Source organism: Atractosteus spatula, chromosome 10 (genome assembly GCF_055471065.1).
Source record: "Atractosteus spatula isolate fAtrSpa1 chromosome 10, fAtrSpa1.hap1, whole genome shotgun sequence".
Lineage (NCBI taxonomy): Eukaryota > Metazoa > Chordata > Actinopteri > Semionotiformes > Lepisosteidae > Atractosteus > Atractosteus spatula.
Window position 1 is genome coordinate 15,912,661 of NC_142715.1, and position 19,452 is coordinate 15,932,112.

General features: G+C 42.9%; 1 pseudogene across 1 annotated transcript; it reads left to right on the plus strand.

Moving 5' to 3' along the window:
• Positions 1-1,377: 1,377 nt before the first annotated feature.
• Positions 1,378-14,795, plus strand: LOC148825469 (E3 ubiquitin-protein ligase TRIM39-like; annotated as a pseudogene). Its single transcript, XR_016091764.1, has 8 exons — positions 1,378-2,025; positions 4,159-4,254; positions 4,400-4,635; positions 4,760-4,919; positions 5,411-5,470; positions 6,296-6,328; positions 6,813-6,839; positions 12,019-14,795. The product of XR_016091764.1 is annotated as an E3 ubiquitin-protein ligase TRIM39-like (transcript).
• The last annotated feature ends 4,657 nt before the right edge of the window (positions 14,796-19,452 follow it).

Genomic DNA, 19,452 nt, shown 5'->3' on the forward strand with positions numbered 1-19,452 from the left:
AAAAAAAAATTAAGTTAAATTGTTTCCTGATTACTTGTTGCTGAAGTTTGAATTACATGAGGTATATATCATGTTTCACTTCTGATATTTTGTTTTACTAGCAAAATTTCCCTTTACATGTTTTATATTCAAAATTTAAAGTTAAATTATTTCTTGATTAGTTGTTGCTGAAATCTGAATTACATTAGGTATAAATTATGGTATACTTCTGATTTGACCAGAATATTACCACAATTTCCCTTTAGTTGTACAATTCCATCTTAATATTCCATGTAAAGTGGATTTAAACATGCACAGTAGAGATACAGATTCAATGAAGCAGGCGTTTCACTAACATCTAATGCACAACAAGAGCCACTTATTGATAATCTTTGGCCAGCAAACTGCATACTGCAATGCACCGCACAACCTTTACTGTATTAGGAAGAAATACTGCGCGTTTTGAGTGCCTGCATCTGGAGTTAGGGGTCTTTTGTTTGAGAACGATTTGAAAGTCTGGTTTTTGACGATGGCTTGTCTTGGACTCTTGAAAAGGACAAAGTGAGTAATCCTGGAGTTTGGTGTTTGTATTAAGGATCCCATTTGATTGCATTTTTCTTCCTAAAACAGGTAGCTTGTTTGTGTCTTTGGATTCCTTTGTTATAAAAGACTTGAGGACAAAATCCTGGCTTTTCTCAGGGAGTAGAGCCTTGAGATCCCAGTTGGTTGTGACCAGACGACCTCTGAAAATGTCACACTGAACACCAGTGAATCACAGCTGCAGGAGATTCAGGAAGGACTTACTGTATCCAGACTGATTAACTTCTCAGAGGTGTTGACAAGAAAGTGGGTTTCTGTTACAGGAGTACTACTTTACACAAACAGTGGTGGGTGTGTGAAACAGGTTCCACAACACTTTAGAGTAATGTGATGAGATAGTCAGATTACTTTCTTTCTAATAATAATCAGACACACGGGGTGTTGTCAATCTCACACAAAGATCAGGGGTTTGTTAAAACAGCTGGATGGGCCAGCTGGCCTCCTCTTGTTTGTCACCATCATGCTCTGATCTTCTCATGGTGAGTTAGTATTTTATTGTTTTGATTATTGGGAACACAAACCACTGGACTGACTTCACATTAATATCTGTACATGAGCAGCTACTGACATTAAAACATTAAAAAGTGCAATATGACACGATAAGTTACATCCCTACAACACCACACCTTCTTTCAAACAACAACCACCAAAGAAATCACAGCTGTTTCTAAACCACTCCCCCTAATAACCTTAATCACACCCCCTAACAACCACACCCCCGAACATTCACACCCTTACAGCTCTGTGCAGATCCAGGAAGTGAAACTCAGAGATCAGTTTCGTTTCACTAGAAACAGACTCACTGCAGCTCTGTCTCTACTGCTCCTCTCTGTGCAGTTTTTACTTGTCAGAAAAATGGCAGAAGGCAGTATTTCAGTTTCTCAGGACCAGTTCAGCTGTTCAGTGTGTCTGGATTTGCTGAAGGATCCAGTGACTCTGCTCTGTGGACACAGTTACTGTATGGGCTGTATTAAGAACCACTGGGATCAGGAAGATCAGACTGGGATCTACAACTGCCCCCAGTGCAGACAGACCTTCACTCCAAGACCTGATCTTCACAGAAACACCATCCTGGCTGAAGTGGTGGAGAAACTGAAGGAGACAGGGTGCAGTCGTCCTCCACCTGCTTACAGTCCTGCTGGCCCTGGAGACGTGCTATGTGATGTCTGCACTGGGAGAAAGAGGGGAGCTGTGAAATCCTGTCTGGTGTGTCTGGCCTCTTACTGTCAGACTCACCTCCAGCCTCACTATGAAGCTGTTCCATTGAAAAGACACAAGCTAGCTGATGCCACAGGACAACTGCAGGAGAAGATCTGCTCCACTCATCACAAACTGTGTGAGGTCTATTGCCGTACTGATGAGAAGTGTGTTTGTTATCTCTGTGCAATGGATGACCACAGAGGCCATGATACTGCCTCAGCTGCAGCAGGAAGGACTGAGAAACAGGTGAGGACTTTGAGTCTGCATTTAGTGTCTAGTACAAGATGTAAAATGGATATTTAGGATATTTGGGGCTCTAACTGATCTCTGGACTGTATTTACTGTATCTGCAATGCTGTATCTCTCCACTGCTGAGTCCAGCTTTTGTACTCAGCTGTGATCCACACAGGTTGTGTCTCCTGTTCTTCTGTCTGTTGTTCATTATCTCCTCCTCCTCCTCACCTTCACTGTTTCTCTCTTTACTGTCCTCATGTAGCACCGATGAACCTGTACAACTACACAGCACACTGAACACCTCTAGAACAGACTGCACCCTCATTAATGCACAGCACACTCAACACCTCTAGAACACACTGCACCCTCATTACTGCACAGCACACTCAACACCTCGAGAACAGACTGCACCCTCATTAATGCATAGCACACTCAACACGTCTAGAACAGACTGCACCCTCGCCAATGAAGTCCTTCTTTAATTTCACCACAATAGGATTATTAATATAAAAAAAAATTATATGGTACCTTTAAAATGGCTTCTCAAAGCACTGTACATAAAAATGCATACTAAGAAGAGATGGTAGAATGGGGTTTGGAAAAACAGCAGAAAAGCAAAGGGGCAGAAACAGACCCAGTTAAATTAAAGCTCTTAATGAATAGTAGATTGTGAGTCTGGATTTGAAAGAGCTCAAGGAAGGTGACTCTATGATATCCATAGGGATAGAATTCCAGAGCTCTGGGCTGCAGCAGGAGAAGCCATGTCACCCAAAGTGCTGGCCTGGGGGACAAAGAGGAGACCAGAATTAGAAGAGTGAAGGTTGTGAGGTGGGGAGTAGGATGACAGTAACTCTGGCAGGTACTGAGGTGTCCAGCCATGCAGAGACATTTAGGGGAGCATGAGGACTTTGAAGTCGACACGAAACCTGATAGGAAGCCATTTCAGGGACTACAGGACAGGAGTAATGGGATCACTTGCACTAGACCTGGTGAAGACTCTGGCTGCCAAATTCTGGACATGCTGAAATTTGTTCAGTCTGGGTTTAGATACCCTACCGAGCGGAGCATTACAGTAGCCAAAGTTACAGAGTGTTAAAGTAGCATTAACTCAATTAGGAACTCCTGGCCTCACAAGTGCATGTCATCGGTGCTTCCTTACCACCCTAACACCCCTTCAGCCCATGTAAAAGACAGCTTTCTATTGGTGATGTTCACACCCAAAAATGGGTGTCCAATATTATTGTTTATTAAGTAATTATAAATATTTATTAAGTTACAACTTCATTCCTAGTCATTATCACAAGTTCTGCACTTCTTTTTGGAACTTATGGTATATAGACCTAATTTACCTGAAGTTATGCTACTTTTTTTTACTCATTTTTGAGTAAAATAAGCACAATTTATGTGTTTTTTTGACTACAGTAAAGACCTGAGGAAAACATGTTGAGTGATTATCAAAAGTGCCTATATTTGTGGTGTACGATGCTGGTTTTTACACCCCTTTGGGCACGAGTGGCAGGCGCTCAACCCACTTGTCCCAGACATCTCCAGTGCAGCGAGTTCGTCTCGCTGACGTCGAGCAGGTCTTGTGTCCTGCTTGTCAAAGTGAATGGCTCTTGAGAGAATATGAAAGGATTGACATAGTAGTCCGAAAAATGGCCCGACCAGACTCGGCATGCTATAAGCTGGTGGTGGCCTCATTCCTTGATCTGTATATGCCAGAGAGAATCAACAGACCCACGTATGGTTGAGAGTCTACCAGACCACCTCCCTCCAGCTATCGCTATGCACACGTCTCCCCTCCAGGTTTGTCATATCTAGGACTGTCCTTACAATAGCCTTTGGCAGAAACAATTCAAAGCTGGACTTTATATCTTCAACACGGGACACGGTATACCTTTTGGCCCTGGGCCATCCTGAAACTCGAGCAGGAGGTGGAGACTCGTGCTCTGCTGCGCTGCACACGCTGCCGGTGTAGATTAGACATGAAAAAGGAGCTTGTCAGATAGGACCAAGAAACACATCTCATGTGGATAAGACATCAGGGATACAGAGTGTGAATTTTCCAGGGTGACTCTAAGGGGTGTCTCTGTGATGTGATTCTTTTACAGCAGAAATGTCCTGAGTGTCTCTGTTTCTCCACAGAAGCAGCTGGGGGCGACACAGACACAAACCCAGCAGAGAATCCAGGAGAGAGAGAAGGAGCTGCAGGAGCTGAGACAGGCTGTAGAGTCACTCAGAGTAGGTATTGACCAGAGCAGTGGACACACTGGCACACATTTCCACAGCTGGATATTGGATAGTACCCTTAGAAAACACAGCGTACAGAATAATGTAGTTTGAGTGTTTTCCTGTGTAATAATCCACTGTGTGACTCCTCCCTCAGAGCTCTGCACACACAGCAGTACAGGACACTGACAGGATCTTTACTGAGCTGATCCGCTCCATTGAGAGAACACGCTCTGAGGTCACAGAGCTGATCAGAGCTCAAGAGAGGGCTGCCGTGACTTCTAGACTGAAGGACTTCTAGAGCGACTGGAGAAGGAGATCACTGAGCTGAAGAGGAGAGATGCTGAGCTGAACCAGCTCTCACACATAGAGGATCACATCCATTTCCTCCAGGTAACATCACTGCTCTGTGACTCTGCAGTACGGAAGGGTGTCTCTCACACAGAGCTGCTCCTGGCTTCTCCCCAGGAATGTGTGTTGTGTTTGACTGGAAACTCCTCTCTCTTCCCTGCTGCAGAATTTCCAGTCTGTCTGTGTCCCTCCTGGAGCTGGAGACTCACCCAGTATCCCTGTCAGTCCACACTTCTCTCCTGAGCCAGTGAGGAGAGCTGTCTCTGCACTGAAAGAGCGACTGGAGGACATCTGCAAGAAGGAATCAATAAAGATTTCCACGACAGGTTAGTGGAGAAACACACTGATGTCTTTCTGAATATCTTATATATTTCCTGTTTTTCTCTTATACTGTAACTGGATTTTCTGTGCAGTGACTGAATTTATCAGTGCAGCTTATCTGTCAATGATTCAAATTCTCAGTAAAATATCTTAAAAGTTTTAGTCTCACAAATCTTTATGACAGTAACTGTATTGTTATATTGTGCTGTATATAGTTTGACAGGAATGTTTTAATATGAGCTACAGTCCCAGTATAGTAGAACAGTCCTGTTACAATAGGGGCTGCAGTCTCAGTACGGTACAACAGACCTCTTACAATAACAGCTATAGTTCCAGCACAGTAGATCAGTCCTGTTACAATAGGAGCTACAATCCCAGTACAGTAGATCAGTCCTGTTACAACAGAATCTACAGCCCAAGTGAAGCAGAACAACTGTTATTCCTGTTACTCTGTTACTGCAGCCCTGATGAGACATTTCTCTGTGTGTCTCCCCAGTGACTGAAGTCTACAGTCTGCTGACTCCAGTGCCTGGGTCAAGAGCAGAGCTTTTACACTGTGAGTATGTTTTCACAACAGCTCCCCCCTGAAGTGGTCAGTGAGGCTGGTTCAAACAATAAGAGCCCCTCCAAGCCTCCTGGGTGTTACCAGTGGATGCAGTCCTGGCTCTGAAACTGCAATTGTCCATTTCTGAAGAGGAGCACTAAGGAACAGGTTTTTCTGGGTTTTCTTCAGCCCCTGTACAGAGCCCTCTGTCCTGTCCAGTGCACTTTTGTTGTGTAGAAACCCCACCTGGCTACCTCTTTAAATAGCTTCATCCTACATGGCTATGTCATGCTTCATGAGCTGGAGGTTCCAGCTGACAGATCTCTGTTCCACCCCACACGTCTGGTCGCTGTTGATGATGTGGGGCAGGGCGGTCCTCAGTCTGCTGGCCAGTAGCTTGGACAGGATCCAAGTAGTTCGGGCGGAGCGGTGGCTCTGTGGCTAAGGATCTGCGCCTGTGACTGGAATGGTTGCCGGTTCAAATCATTGACACCTCTCACTGTCCAGCTGATGTCTAGAGATCAGGCAGTGTGACAAGTGAGCAGAACATCTATGTATCTCAGTCAGTGATACTGGTCACTGTGGGTACAGGTCACTCAGTCAGTGATACTGAGTATCACTCAGTCACTGACTGACTCACTGACTGAGTGTCCTGTACCCACAGTGACCAGTATCACTGACTGAGTGACCTGTACTCAGAGTGACCAATAACACTGTCTGAGTGACCTGTACCACTGACTGAGTGACCTATACCTACAGTGACCAGTATCACTGACTGAGTGACTGAATTTATCAGTGCAGGTATTAATACAGTAAAAATCTGCTCTCTATCTGCAGATCCTGTGAAGCGAGCCCCTATCCCTAAATCACGTACGTACACTCTGTGAAAATCTGCTGACTGACAACACTGATTGTACTGACATTTTATTACCAGAGTTTTAGTGTGATTCACAGTGTCTGTATCTCTGTGTTCCAGCGTGTGACTGTGATTCACAGCATCTGTATCTCTGTGTTCCAGCGTGTGACTGTGATTAACAGTGTCTGTATCTCTGTGTTCCAGCGTGTGACTGTGATTAACAGTGTCTGTATCTCTGTGTTCCAGTGTGTGACTGTGGATCACAGTGTCTGTATCTCTGTGTTCTAGCGTGTGACTGTGATTAACAGTGTCTGTATCTCTGTGTTCCAGTGTGTGACTGTGGATCACAGTGTCTGTATCTCTGTGTTTCAGTGTGTGACTGTGGATCACAGTGTCTGTATCTCTGTGTTCCAGTGTGTGACTGTGATTCACAGTGTCTGTATCTCTGTGTTCCAGTGTGTGACTGTGATTAAAAGTGTCTGTATCTCTGTGTTTCAGAATGGCAGTGGTTGTGCAGTGCTGCAGGTAAGTCTGTCTCTTCTTGATGACAGAGATGCTGTTTTAAGCTCTAGTGTCTGTGGTTATTGAGTTTTTGATTCCAGAAGGTCTCTTTAGTGTGAGGAAGTCATTCCTGGTTTGTATACAGAAGGAGATGTATTTCAATTTCATGTTTCTGTATCATCCTACATATAATCTCAGTGGGCTGTGAAGATCAATCAAAGTTTCATGGTGGGAATTTCTATTTCCATCCTGTGTTTCAGTCTATTGGCCAGTATGAGTCTCTCCTGGAGGGACTGACAGTGTAGGAAACTAATTTTCCCTGAAGGCCATGTGCTCTGGTCTCTGCTTACTGCTGAATGAGGGTCTACAGACTGAATGTGGCAGAACCAGTGATCCTGGATTTGGGAATAACTGTGGAATACCAGGAGGAATGAATCAGGTGCAGAGCCAGTCTCATAATAACAAGCCATTCAAATCCTGAGGAGAAGGACTGTTAAAAGATGGTATAATGACAGTACTCTTCCCCTGCAGCTTCACAAACACACAGCCTCTTGCGAGAGGCAGCAGTGTGACTCTGGTACAGGGGCTCCTCTGGGGCCTGTAGGCCTCTTTCTTGTCTGCGAAATGGCTACTTCACATGCCGACCAGGCTGATGGGTCAGAGTCAGGACTTGTTATATCTGGACAATTAGAGTGAAAGGAAAACTCAACTACATTTATCCGTTTATATTGGGAGAGAGTGCATCTTCTTAATTTGTTGTGAGAAGGAGGGTCTTACAGTGATTTTCAGCTCAGAATCATTGTGATAAAATATTCTGGTGTTTCTGCTCCAGTGTCTCATTATAGGAGGTGACTGGTACTGATTAAGATGAAGATGGTAAACTTGGTGTAAAGGGTTAATATGAGTTCAGCACACCAGGGTGTCTCTGTTTGTGATTATAGTATCTGAAAGACATGGAGTACCTGAGAGGAATTCTCCTGTTCTGACTTCCTGAGTTTGGCTGAAGGAGGAAGAGCTAATCTGAAGAGTGAAAGTCTCTTTGGGAAGAATGTCTGAACAGTGGACTGTGCAGGCTTCTCTGAAAGGGGACCAGTAGAAAATCTGGGAACCCAGAGGGGTTCCCTCTGCCAGAATTAATTACAGGACACTCAGATGTGCACATTTTAACATGATGTGTTTACTGAGAGCTGTAATTTGAAGTTAATGGTTTGGTGTCACCACACCTGTCTGGTTACAAAGGGGTCTGGGGCAGATGCCTCTCAGTCAGGGGGTAATTATCTGGGAATGAAGGGCTCTTCCTAGGACAGAAGGCATATCGGTGTATCCTGACAGAGCTCTCAGGTCCAGTTAGAAAGAGACTCAGTGGACTGTTTCTCTTCCAGAGTCTGAGATTCTTCACCATCAGATGACTTAGTAGTCATAGAAAGAGATGTTGGGGTGTTTATCTGTCAGTAAGGAGTCTGTTTCCTGGGCTGGAGAATACATCTGAGAGCTCTGAGCTCTACTGAGACAGGCTACAATGATGTGGGTTCAGTAAGAGACTCAGTGGTGTGATTGACTCAGAATAGATCAGTAATTTCAACATCCGTTCATTAATCAATATTGTCAGTGAAGACTGGGGTTTTTACCTCAGATTTGGGTTTGTCTTCACAGGGCAGGAGGAGTAAATTTAGCTCCTGTGTTTCCATGTCAGACAGGACTTTATCTTCTAAGAGTGACACAGTGACTGTGTGTCTAAGAATGTATGTGTGAAAAAAACGCTACTATAATAGTTGGGGATATTAAATTTGAATTGAGGGACTATTCCTAGGGCAGTGGTTCTCAAACTTTTTGTTTTTGTTTGAATTGAGGAACTATTTATAGGCCAAGGGTAATACATTCACATTAAGTAGTTCAAGTAAGGAGATGTGTCAGCATGCGTAGGCTGCAAAGGAATAAGTAAAGGTTTATTCCTGCTGAAAAGAGAAGAAACACAGCATTTCAGCTGTGGATACCTTTTTGGGTGTCTTTTGGTTGTTCTTCGTTTCCTATCAAAATAAGAATGTCTTAGGTTATTGTTGGTCACCCGTTAAATCTTCAAGCAGAAAATCCTCAAAAGCTTTTAGTCCGCAGTATGTAGACATCAAATACACTTGAATTGGGAATTACACAATAAAATGCAGGAGAGGTGTAATTTGAAGGATGAAAAAACAGTATTTCTGCGTATTTTATGCAGATGAATGTAAAGAGATAGGGGAATGACAGACAAAAAGAATGTCACGGATGTCGGAAAGGACGAACCGTGAAATGACAGGAGAGTGAAAAGACCCTATGCATAGCAGCGAGACGGAGGTTAGCCTGGGCTCAGCTGTTCAGGGAATGCGGTAAAGCAACCTATGTCCTCAGGTAGCGGACGTGGGGGGACCTGGTGCTATGCGGCTCTCAGGACATCCGAACGTCAATGCTGAGCCAAGGCAGAATGAAAGACCCAGAAATATATAGCCCCAGAGAAAGAGAAACACCAGAAGGACAGCAGAGAACCGGAAATGAGAGACAGGACAGAGAGCGCCCTCTGGCTGCAGAGGGTGTGGCAAAGAAAAAGAATTCCAGGACAACACACAACCCGTTATACAGTTTTTCTATTGCTGGCTTGCTGTTTACTGGGACCAACAGTAACAGTGACAGGAAGACAATAGGGGGGATAAGTCATCGTAAATGTATTCTGTTTAGTGTTTAAAGAGTGAGCAAACACCCTGTACAGGACATGTTTCTGCAGTTTCACATCAAGAGTAACAGATGTTTGGAAAGCTGTGTCAATTCTACTTGTTACAGAAATGGTAAGAACGACACACATTTAACCCAGGAACACTTACTGACACAATGCTGTACTTCATGTGTACAAAAGACAGAACACATGCTCCTTTAGATTATTTTTTTTCCAGAAAAAGGAGTGTGACCATATTCTTCTGTTGTTAGAGTCAATGCTACTTTACACAGGACAGTATCATTGCATATATAATACCAGATATTAAAATAGCAGGCAGTATTGTTAACAAATTACTGTAACTACTGCATTCAAACGCAATAATATCTCGTATAAACACACCAAATTTCTCATTTAAACCCACTATTATTACAATACTACCCAATATATAATGTCAGATATTAAAATAGTAGACAATATTGTTCACAAATTAACTGCTGCATTCAAACACAATACTATCTCATCTAACCACAATAAATACCTTATCTCCGTGGCGCTAATAAGGTTCTGTAAATTTCAGTTACTCATGCCAGCACTGTGAAAGGAAGTGGCAGTTGAGTATTAAGCTGAGAATTGCCCTCCTCTCAGAACAGGGGGGTAATTAATTCTGATCTCTCTTTACTGACAGTGTTTCAATGACATGAAGTCAGTCAGTGTCTCTGTGGCCTGTTTTCCTCAGAGCAGCTCAGACACGTGTTCTCAGCTGGTGTTCTCACATGGTCCTGGTCATTAAGAGACCCAGTGGGGTGTTTCACTAAGAATGACACTGGAGTGTCAATATTATTTCATTAGTCCCACCAGAGTGAGTGTGAACTGGGGTGTTCGCCTATGATATTGGAGACCTCATTTCAAACAGGAGTGATCCAGAGCAGTGGTTCTCAAACTTTTTGGACCAAGTACCACCCCTGATTAAACCAAAGCATCCAAGTACCACCTACAAGTCATCATCTCATAGGAACCCCAGAAAATCTCAATGACCAACATGAGCGCACGTGCACACACACACACACTCACATACACTTATAATAAATATTATCATAAATTTTATTTGATATAGCCCCTTTAAAGGTGGCTTCTCAAAGCTCTTTGCAAAATGACAACAGGAACAACAACAATTAAAAATAAAGAATAAAAAAGCACCATTTTATTGAGAGGGGTGAGACTGTTTAGTCGAGCAAAGCAGATGTGAAGTCATTTTTCGAGCCTTGATACAATTCACAACAGAGTCTAACAGGCATTTTCTTGACGGCCAAGGCTGCAGTGCGTCCACTTCATATCTAGAACAACCTCTCTAACTACACCGCTGTGTCGGCTTGTCATCGCTCTAGCGCCGTCTGTACAAACTCCGATGCATTTCATCCAACTGACGCAATTCTCTTCGGTAAATTCATTCAGAAGCTGAAATATTGCAGTGAAAAGCATCTGCTCATCTTTTGATATCATCCGCCATATCAATAATTCTACGAGTGATTGTCTTTCGCAGGGGGCAGAAGGTCGAGCTGTTTAGCAGCTTTTTCTCCACAGACAATATGTGTCAGCTCTTTTCCCAGCGGTAAATAAGGTTCTTCAAAAATAGTTTGGGGCTTACCTGCTTTAGCAATCTGCAAGCTTGCATTTTTCCCTGTTTCAGGGATCCATCTCAGAAGTTAAAAGAAGTTCTTATTTCATGCGCATGGGAGCGAAACACAGAGACGCTCTGTGTATTTTTCTCAAATTAACCTAGAACAGTTCTTAAATATTTTTCTATCTATCACACTCTCTTGTGCTTACAAGTTTGGCATTGTTCCAAAATCACATACATTCTCCTACCTCCCTATTTGCTGGAGATAACTTTTTTAAAATACAATTGGTCACTTATGTTCGTAGCACGCACTCCTATACAATGGTTTAGAATAGCTCTTGTGTCCAATCAAGTATTAGCGTGTGCTGTATCGTAGTACATAGGCGCCGTATTTGACACAAACTAATTTTATTAAAATAGAAATTGTGAAAACCCGTCCCAATTTTTCAGTTGGAAAACAAAGTTCCAGGGTCATATGGTGTAACACCTAGCGACGCTCCGCGTACCACTTGTGGTACGTGTACCATATTTTGAGAACCACTGATCTAGAGGGTGTCTGTGTTTCCAGACTGATAGACTCTCCTGTGGACTAAGTCAGTGTTTGACACTTTGTCCTTTTCTACACAGAATGAGTGTGAAATATCAGCAGAAGACGTTTTCATATCGGCTTCAGGGCTGTAGTTTCCACTCTTGTCCTAAGCATCAGTTGCACGTGTAATACTTAGTGAAACAATTACAAAATATGTCATTTCACATGAAGGGAAGAGAAGTAATTATTCATTTACTTGTTTTTCTCTCTTGGTGTGTTTGGGGGACAAAGACATTTCACAGTATAATTGAGTTGAGTTGTAATGTAATCGGCAGGAGCCTGTTGTGATGTTTGCTGTTTTATTCCCCAGCTGCTGTGACTCTGGACCCTGATACAGCTCACTGTGAGCTCAGCCTGTCTGAGGATAAGAAGAGAGTGAGACGGGGACAGAGGAAGAGTCTCTCTCACAATCCTCACAGATTTGATTACTGGCGCTGTGTGATGAGCAGGGAGGCCTTCACCTCAGGGAGACACTACTGGGAGGTGGAGGTGAATCGATACTGGATAATAGGAGTGACCAGAGAGTCTGTACAGAGTAAAGGAGATTTCAGATTCTCCCCTGAGAAGGGTTACTGGATGTTGAGATACTGGAGTTTGCACTCTAAGCCTTTTGATTTATCTGCTCTCACTGACCCTCGGACCCACCTCCCCCTCAGTCTGCGGCCCAGGAAGCTGGGGGTGTGTGTGGATTTTGAGGAAAGGAAAGTCTCCTTTTACACAGTGGAGTCCAGAGCTCATCTCTACACTTTCACTGACATGGTCTTCACTCAGGGGGAGAAGATCTATCCTGTCTTCTGTACCTGGGATTCAGATAAAGACCTTGAGCTGCTGCCTGCTGTCAGTGTGGAGATTAAATCCGTTACTGACTCATGAATACAGGCTGATTCTCTCCCAGCTCTCTTTCGCACTGTTCATACTGGCAGACGGGTTTAGTGATGGGTAGTGAGATGATGTCATAAATCTAATAGTAATTTTAGAAATGACGATGTTGTGTCGTGTTTAAACTTTTTAAAAAAGTTTGAAACAGGGAAAAATAACATGTACGGGAGAGGGAGATATACCACGCTACCAGCCTGCTGTACTCCTGACTTAAATATACAAAATCTCTAGAAACCCTACTGTTTTTACACTTTTTTTAAAAATAAGCTTTTAAAAATGCAATCTGTGTTAACTTCTCCTGCGCGTGTAATGGGTTGTAATGGACGCTGTTGTTTCGTATAGTTTTCACTGGGATGTTATTTTGTTCAATCTTTTTATCTGTTATCTACCCGTGGAGTCTACAGTTTTAATCAATAATTTACTACTTTTGTCTGTGAAACAGTGAGAGGGAGCTCCCGTTGCCTTTCCTCATTCACACTAAAAGCCACTGATGAGCAAACAATGAGTGGAATGACTGATTATTAAATCATTTCCCTCTTCAGGTAAAAAGTGTATAAAAAACGATTGTTATTTGCAGAAAACAGTTATAAATTATTTGTTATTATGACAGAAGTATTTTCCGGTCATATTTGAGTGTATTTGTTAAGTTATATCGAGTTATTAGAACAAAGTTAGTAGCGCGAATCCTCGTGGTTAGCATAAAGGCCATGTATTTGGTATGTTAAATGTGAATGTTTTAGTGATTAGCAATTAAGTTCATGTTCGGTAATAGCCTTAGTTTCACTGTTCCTGGTTTTCTATATTTATTCGTGTTTTTTTTATTTTAATAACCACAGTGCTATCGCATTTATATTGCTAGTGAACATTACGTTTTTAAAGAAATATTAACGTGGTCTCACAAAATCTTCGATTTCATTGTGTTTTAGTGTTTCTTATTTTTTTTTACTAAACTGTATAATATACTAAGAAGAAGACTGAATAAGACATAATGCAGAATATTTTCTTAATATATAATTAGAAAAATATTAAGAAGCATTTTTGTAACTTTCAGCTTATTTTCTTTGTTATATTGTATTACTGTAAACTGTTTATCCTATATAGATTCACGCTAAAAGCCACTGATGAGGAAACAATGAGTTGAGTGACTGATTATTTAATCATTTCCCTCTTCAGGGGCGCTACAGGTAGCTGTGGAGGGCACTGGTAAACAGTCAACGCTCCATGCGCGAAGTCGTATAAATTATAGACCTATTTACACATCGTATGTGCCGAGATCTATGTATATGAACAAGTACAGGTTTATTCCATGCTGAAAAGAGAAGAAAAAAAAAGAAGTTTATACGATGAAATGCTGTTTCTCTTCAGTCTGAAGGGGGTGTCCCACACTGACAGACTGGAGGAACTGAGTCTCTTTAGACTCAAGGGAGTGTCTCACACTGACAGACAGGAGGTATGGGAATGTCCAGTGATAACGGGCTTCCCTGTCCATCGGGGCAGTGAACAGTTTCTCAGACACAGCTATTTTATATAATCGTCCCAGAACGGAGGAGAGATGTTAGGCCTCTTGCAAAGAAAAAAAATACATCTTTCATTTATGGTGTATTCAACGGAGACGGAGCCCTGCAAAACTGTATGTAGGAACAAGAGATGAAGGATAAGCTGTTTAAGGAAATCAGCTCAGGCGTGCCGAGTGTGAGAGAGGTGGGGGTACACGGTTGTGAACGGGTAAGGCTTGTGTGTTTCTTTCGGTCTTGTGTTTTTATCCTGATATATTTTTAAAATCTTATCTTTATCAAGCTCGTTTGCATGGGTCAAACTCTGTTCAGGCGTATGTTTGTAACCGTGTGCGTCTTCTGTGTAGGTGGGGGGCTGAGCCTCATTCAAATCAGACTGAGCACTGCTATACTGTATGTAGGAGCCAGAGATGAAGAATGAGCTATTTAAGGTAATCAGGAGTGTGTGAGAGAGAGAGTGTGTTTTTCCTCCCAACAGAGAAGACTTGTGGTTCTTTCTGCTTTTCTGCCCAGGCTGCCAGCGTGAGTGCGTGCTGGGTTCGTGGTTTGAATGCCCGAATTGTCAGGCTGGCGTTTTTTGTTCCTATTTGAACCCATGTTTGTGCACAAGGCGCTTGCGGACGTCTCCGTGTGTGTGCGTTTGTAATGACGTGTGTGCGTGGCTCTGTATCAGTATAAAAAACGCATTTAAGACATTCAACCTTTTCATGTTCATATATTCTTTTATTCTTGACAATAATAACTAAGGTTGCTGCTGGAAGAGGTGTTAGTGGGGCAAGCAGGGGGCACTCACCCTGCGGTCCATGTGGGTCCTAATGCCCCAGTATAGTGATGGGGACACTATACTGTAAACAGGCGCCGTGCTTCGGATGAGATGTAAAATGGAGTTCCTGACCCTCTGTGGTCATTAAAAATCCCAGGGTGTTTCTCGAAAAGAGTAGGGGTGTTACCCCAGTGTCCTGGCCAAGTTTCCCATTGACCCTTACGAATCATGGCCTCCTAATAAGCCCCACCTATGAATTGGCTTCATTACTCTTCTCTCCTCCCCACTGATAGCTGGTGTGTGGTGAGTTTTCTGGCGCACTATGGCTGCCGTCGCATCGTCCAGGTGGATGCTGCACATTGGTGGTGGTGGTGGAGGGAAGTCCCCATGTCCTGCAAAGTGCTTTGAGTGGTGTGTCCAGAAAATAAGTGTTAGCAATTATTATTAATTATAATGTAATAAGTCCATTATTTCTCACCACTCCATTGCAAGGCATACACAACTAAAACACTAGGAACAATTATCTCAGAAGCCAGTTAACCTCCCAGCATGTCTTTGGACTGTGGGAGGAAACCCAATTGAACATAGGAGAACATGCAAACTCCACACAGATAGCTCCCAAGAGTTGAACCCAGAAACCCCAGCAATACTATAACCATCACCAAGCTACCCCACAAATTGCATCCAGTCATGGCAAAAGACTCTTACCTGTTACAATATTACCATCAGGGGGTTCTATGAGCCTGGGGAACACCTCAGGATGACAGCTGGCTGGCGTCACAAGTTTCAGGAAGAGAGGGGGCGTCTTCAAGGAGCTCAGAAATAAGATCTGAAAGGACTTATTAATAACAGGCTGCTTTAAGAGCCCCTGGAGTCAGTGGGGAGAAAGGACGAGATCAGAGGTCATATTTGAATGCTTATCTCCAGTTATTTGAATGGACTGCCCTGGTCACAGGTGACACGGAGGGCCGTTTCCGGAGGGGGAATGGGTTAATTTGAGGTATAGTACATGGGCGTCAAGTTCATTCACTGGTTCTAAATGGGGCCTTTCTGAGCGCAAGCTCCCTGCTCTCTTCTGTTCACAGCCCTTGAAGGTCGCTACAGGTCTTGCAGATGTGGACTGTGTTAAAGGAGCCTGGATCACACCCATAAATTGTCTCATTGATGAATTCAGGTGGCAAAACGAACTTGTCTTCTGGATGTGGGCTTTGTTGATGACACAGCTGTGTAATGTGGTGTCAGCTAAGATACACACCGGCATGCACGCACTCAGACCAGGGCAATATAATATACACTATACATAACATAACAGTGTAATAATATAGTGTGTGATCTCCTGTCCCAGCCTGAGGAACAGTCACCCTGTCTCTCAATAATAATTCAGGTGGGTAGCTGCGTCAGCATGCGTAGACTGCAAAGGAACAAGTAATAGGTTTATTGAGAACGCATTCTCTTTCAATAATCTTTTTTACCAACAGGTCAGTGGAGTTGCCATGGGCACCAGAATGGGACCCAGCTATGCCAACATTTTTGTCGGCTGGGTAGAAGAACGCTTCTTCGCTTCCTACACTGGCTATGTCCCTGACCTCTACAAACGATATATTGATGACTGCGTCGGTGCCGCCACATGCTCCAACGATTAGCTTGAGTTCTTTCTGCACCATTTCACCAACTTCCACCCGTCCCTCAAATATACGGTTAACATATCTTCCACTACTCTTCCGTTTCTAGACATCCACTTGTCTATCAACTACCCCCGACTGTCCACTTCAGTTTATTACAAACCCACGGATTCACACAGCTACCTCCTGTACAGCTCATTTCACCCCAACCACACTAAACACTCTCTTCCTTTTTCACAGTTCCTTAGGTTACGACGATTATGCAGCGACGACATCGACTTCGAGAACCAAGCCCTCGAAATGTACTCATTTTTCATCAACAGAGGATACCCCAGCAGTGTGATTGACAGGGCCCTTGCCTGAGCCAAAAACACCCCCCGGACCATCAACCCGATCAGGAACTCCCGCCGTAACAACCACATTCCTTTGGTGCTTCCTTACCACCCTAACACACTTCCAATCCCCAGGACCATTAACCACAACTTTTCCATCCTACAGGATGATGCCTCCATTGGGGCCCTCTTTTCTGATCGCCCTATCATCTCATATCGCCGACCACCTAATCTGCGTAACCTCCTTGTTCACAGCTCCCTTGACCGCCCTCAATAACCATCCACACCTGGCACTTTCCCTTGTAACAGAGCTCGCTGTATCACCTGCAAATACACAGCCACCACCACACTCATTCAAGGACCCTCAGGACAATTCCGGATCACCCAGACAGCATCTTGTACCTCCAGCAACCTTATTTACTGTATCTCTTGCAGTGAATGCCCAGCCATCTACATTGGAGAAACAGGAAGGAGACTCGGAGACCGCTTCAGAGAACACGTCAGGCCTGTGAAAATTAAAGATCTCTCCAAGCCCGTTGTTTCTCATTTCACCTCTGACGGCCACGACCACTCTAATCTCTCCGTCTGTGTTCTCAAAGACGGTTTACCGAACTCATACATCAGAAAGACCACCGAAACCAAAATTATTCTGCAGCTAGAATCACACATTCTCCCTTCTCTTAACTACAGACTACTGTTATTTTAAATTTTCTCCATTCATTGGAAGTTTCATTTCACACCTCTCTGCACCCATTCTGACTTCACACCTCTTGATTGGGCTCTCTTTCTGTCCCCTGCTCCCGCCTCTCACTCCTCTGTTCTCCCGCTACTTTACCTTTGCCTACTGCCCTGTCTCTCTCACACCTGAAGAAGGCTCCACGGCCAAAACGTTGTGTTCTCTTTCTTCTTTTTTTCAGCATGGAATACACCTATTACTTGTTCCTTTGCAGCCTACGCATGCTGACGCAGCTACCCAACTGAACTAATCAGAATCAATACAATTGATCAAGTAATAGGTTTATTCCATGCTGAAAAAAAGAAAAAAACAGCGTTTTGGCAGTGGAGCCTTCTTCAGGTGTGTAATTGTCATCAATACAATTGATGTCTGGCGAAGGCAAATAACCTTTGTACATGATCTGGAATGTGACTGGTTAAATTTCAACACAGTTACAACCTCCTTTTTTAAAGGGTGTACACACTTATGCAACCAAGGCATTGAAAGTTTTTTTTATTATTGTTCTAAAAATGTTTCATTTGGTTTTAATTCTTAAATATTTTTGGTTAAAAGATTTTTAAATGTGAAAAAAGCTCTGATTGTGAAACGGTCAAAATGTCAGTGAAGAAATCGGTAATGTGAGGAAAGATGAATTCCCCATTTCGTGCTGTATTTCTCTTTCATTCTAGTAGGAGTGGTGCTATTGCTTCTGGATAAAGTCTGGCAGTGGTCGTTCCAGACGGGTCAGGTATGACTGCGCTTTGGCACAAGAAGAGACATGTGACTTGCGAGTATGCCAATGGTGTCATTTTTTTTTTCCAGATCCTGGATAGCTTGATTGGTAGCGTATCAGGCTTTTAATCTGAAGGTCCAGGACTCAAGTCCCTGTTTGGCAGGTTGTGCTTTTTTAAATCTATTGTGAATGTCATTATAAATCTGTACTGTGGTTATTTTAAATGTTCTTTTATTTTCTGTAGCGTTTCCTTTCACAAACCGAAAATGTTCAAGGTGATCTTTCTACTGCACTCCATGTAGATAATCTAAATGAAATCACAGTCGAGAAAAGTACACACAGTGAGGAGCTCATGAATATGCCAAGAAGAAAGGAACACTGCACATATGCTGAACATCATGTTCGAGTTTACAATGACATCAGAAATTGGAAGCTAAGGCGTGTTTTTATTAAAGGTTCAAGGAAACCTGAATACCTTTGGTAGTACGATGATGCACAGATCTGCAGTCTGCAATTAGAATACTGTTTGTATGTTGTGTAAAATACGCCGTTCAAAACTTTTCTAAAACAGGAGATATGTTTTAGAATGCGTCTTCCTGTAAAAATAAAATAACTATAAGGGCGCTATAAGCAGAGTCTGAAGCCTGCTCCACAGAAGAACTATATTCAGAGGGCCAAAGAAGTGAATATTTCACCAAGTGAGAGGAAGCATCTTAGAAAAAGGAGGTGCAGTCACTTCCATGTGTCATAACACCACAAAGTCAGACTACAAGTGCTAAAAAGCTGCTCTCAAGGGTAACCCGGCCAAGTGCTCTAAGGAGATGAATTAAAGCTCTGTCTCTACAGGGCCGTGAGTTGGAATCCCACTGCTGCCAAATATCTCCTTGTTAAGAATTACGGTTTTGTTGTTGTTGCCTCCGTGCGATTTAATCAGTTTCAATAGAATTCATTTGAACAACAATAATAATAATAATAATAATAATAATATTTTTTTATTCCTCTTCTCATTGCAATTTGTACACAAAGATTATTTTTTTATATATTAAAAACGTGTTATCCTTGATGTTATCCTTATAAACTGGTGATTGAGGGTTCGAGCCCTCTCTGTGCCTGTTTTGTTTTATCATAACTTTGCTTTACTTAAGTTGTCAATTGTCTTGCAATGTAGAAATCTCTGTAATAAGAA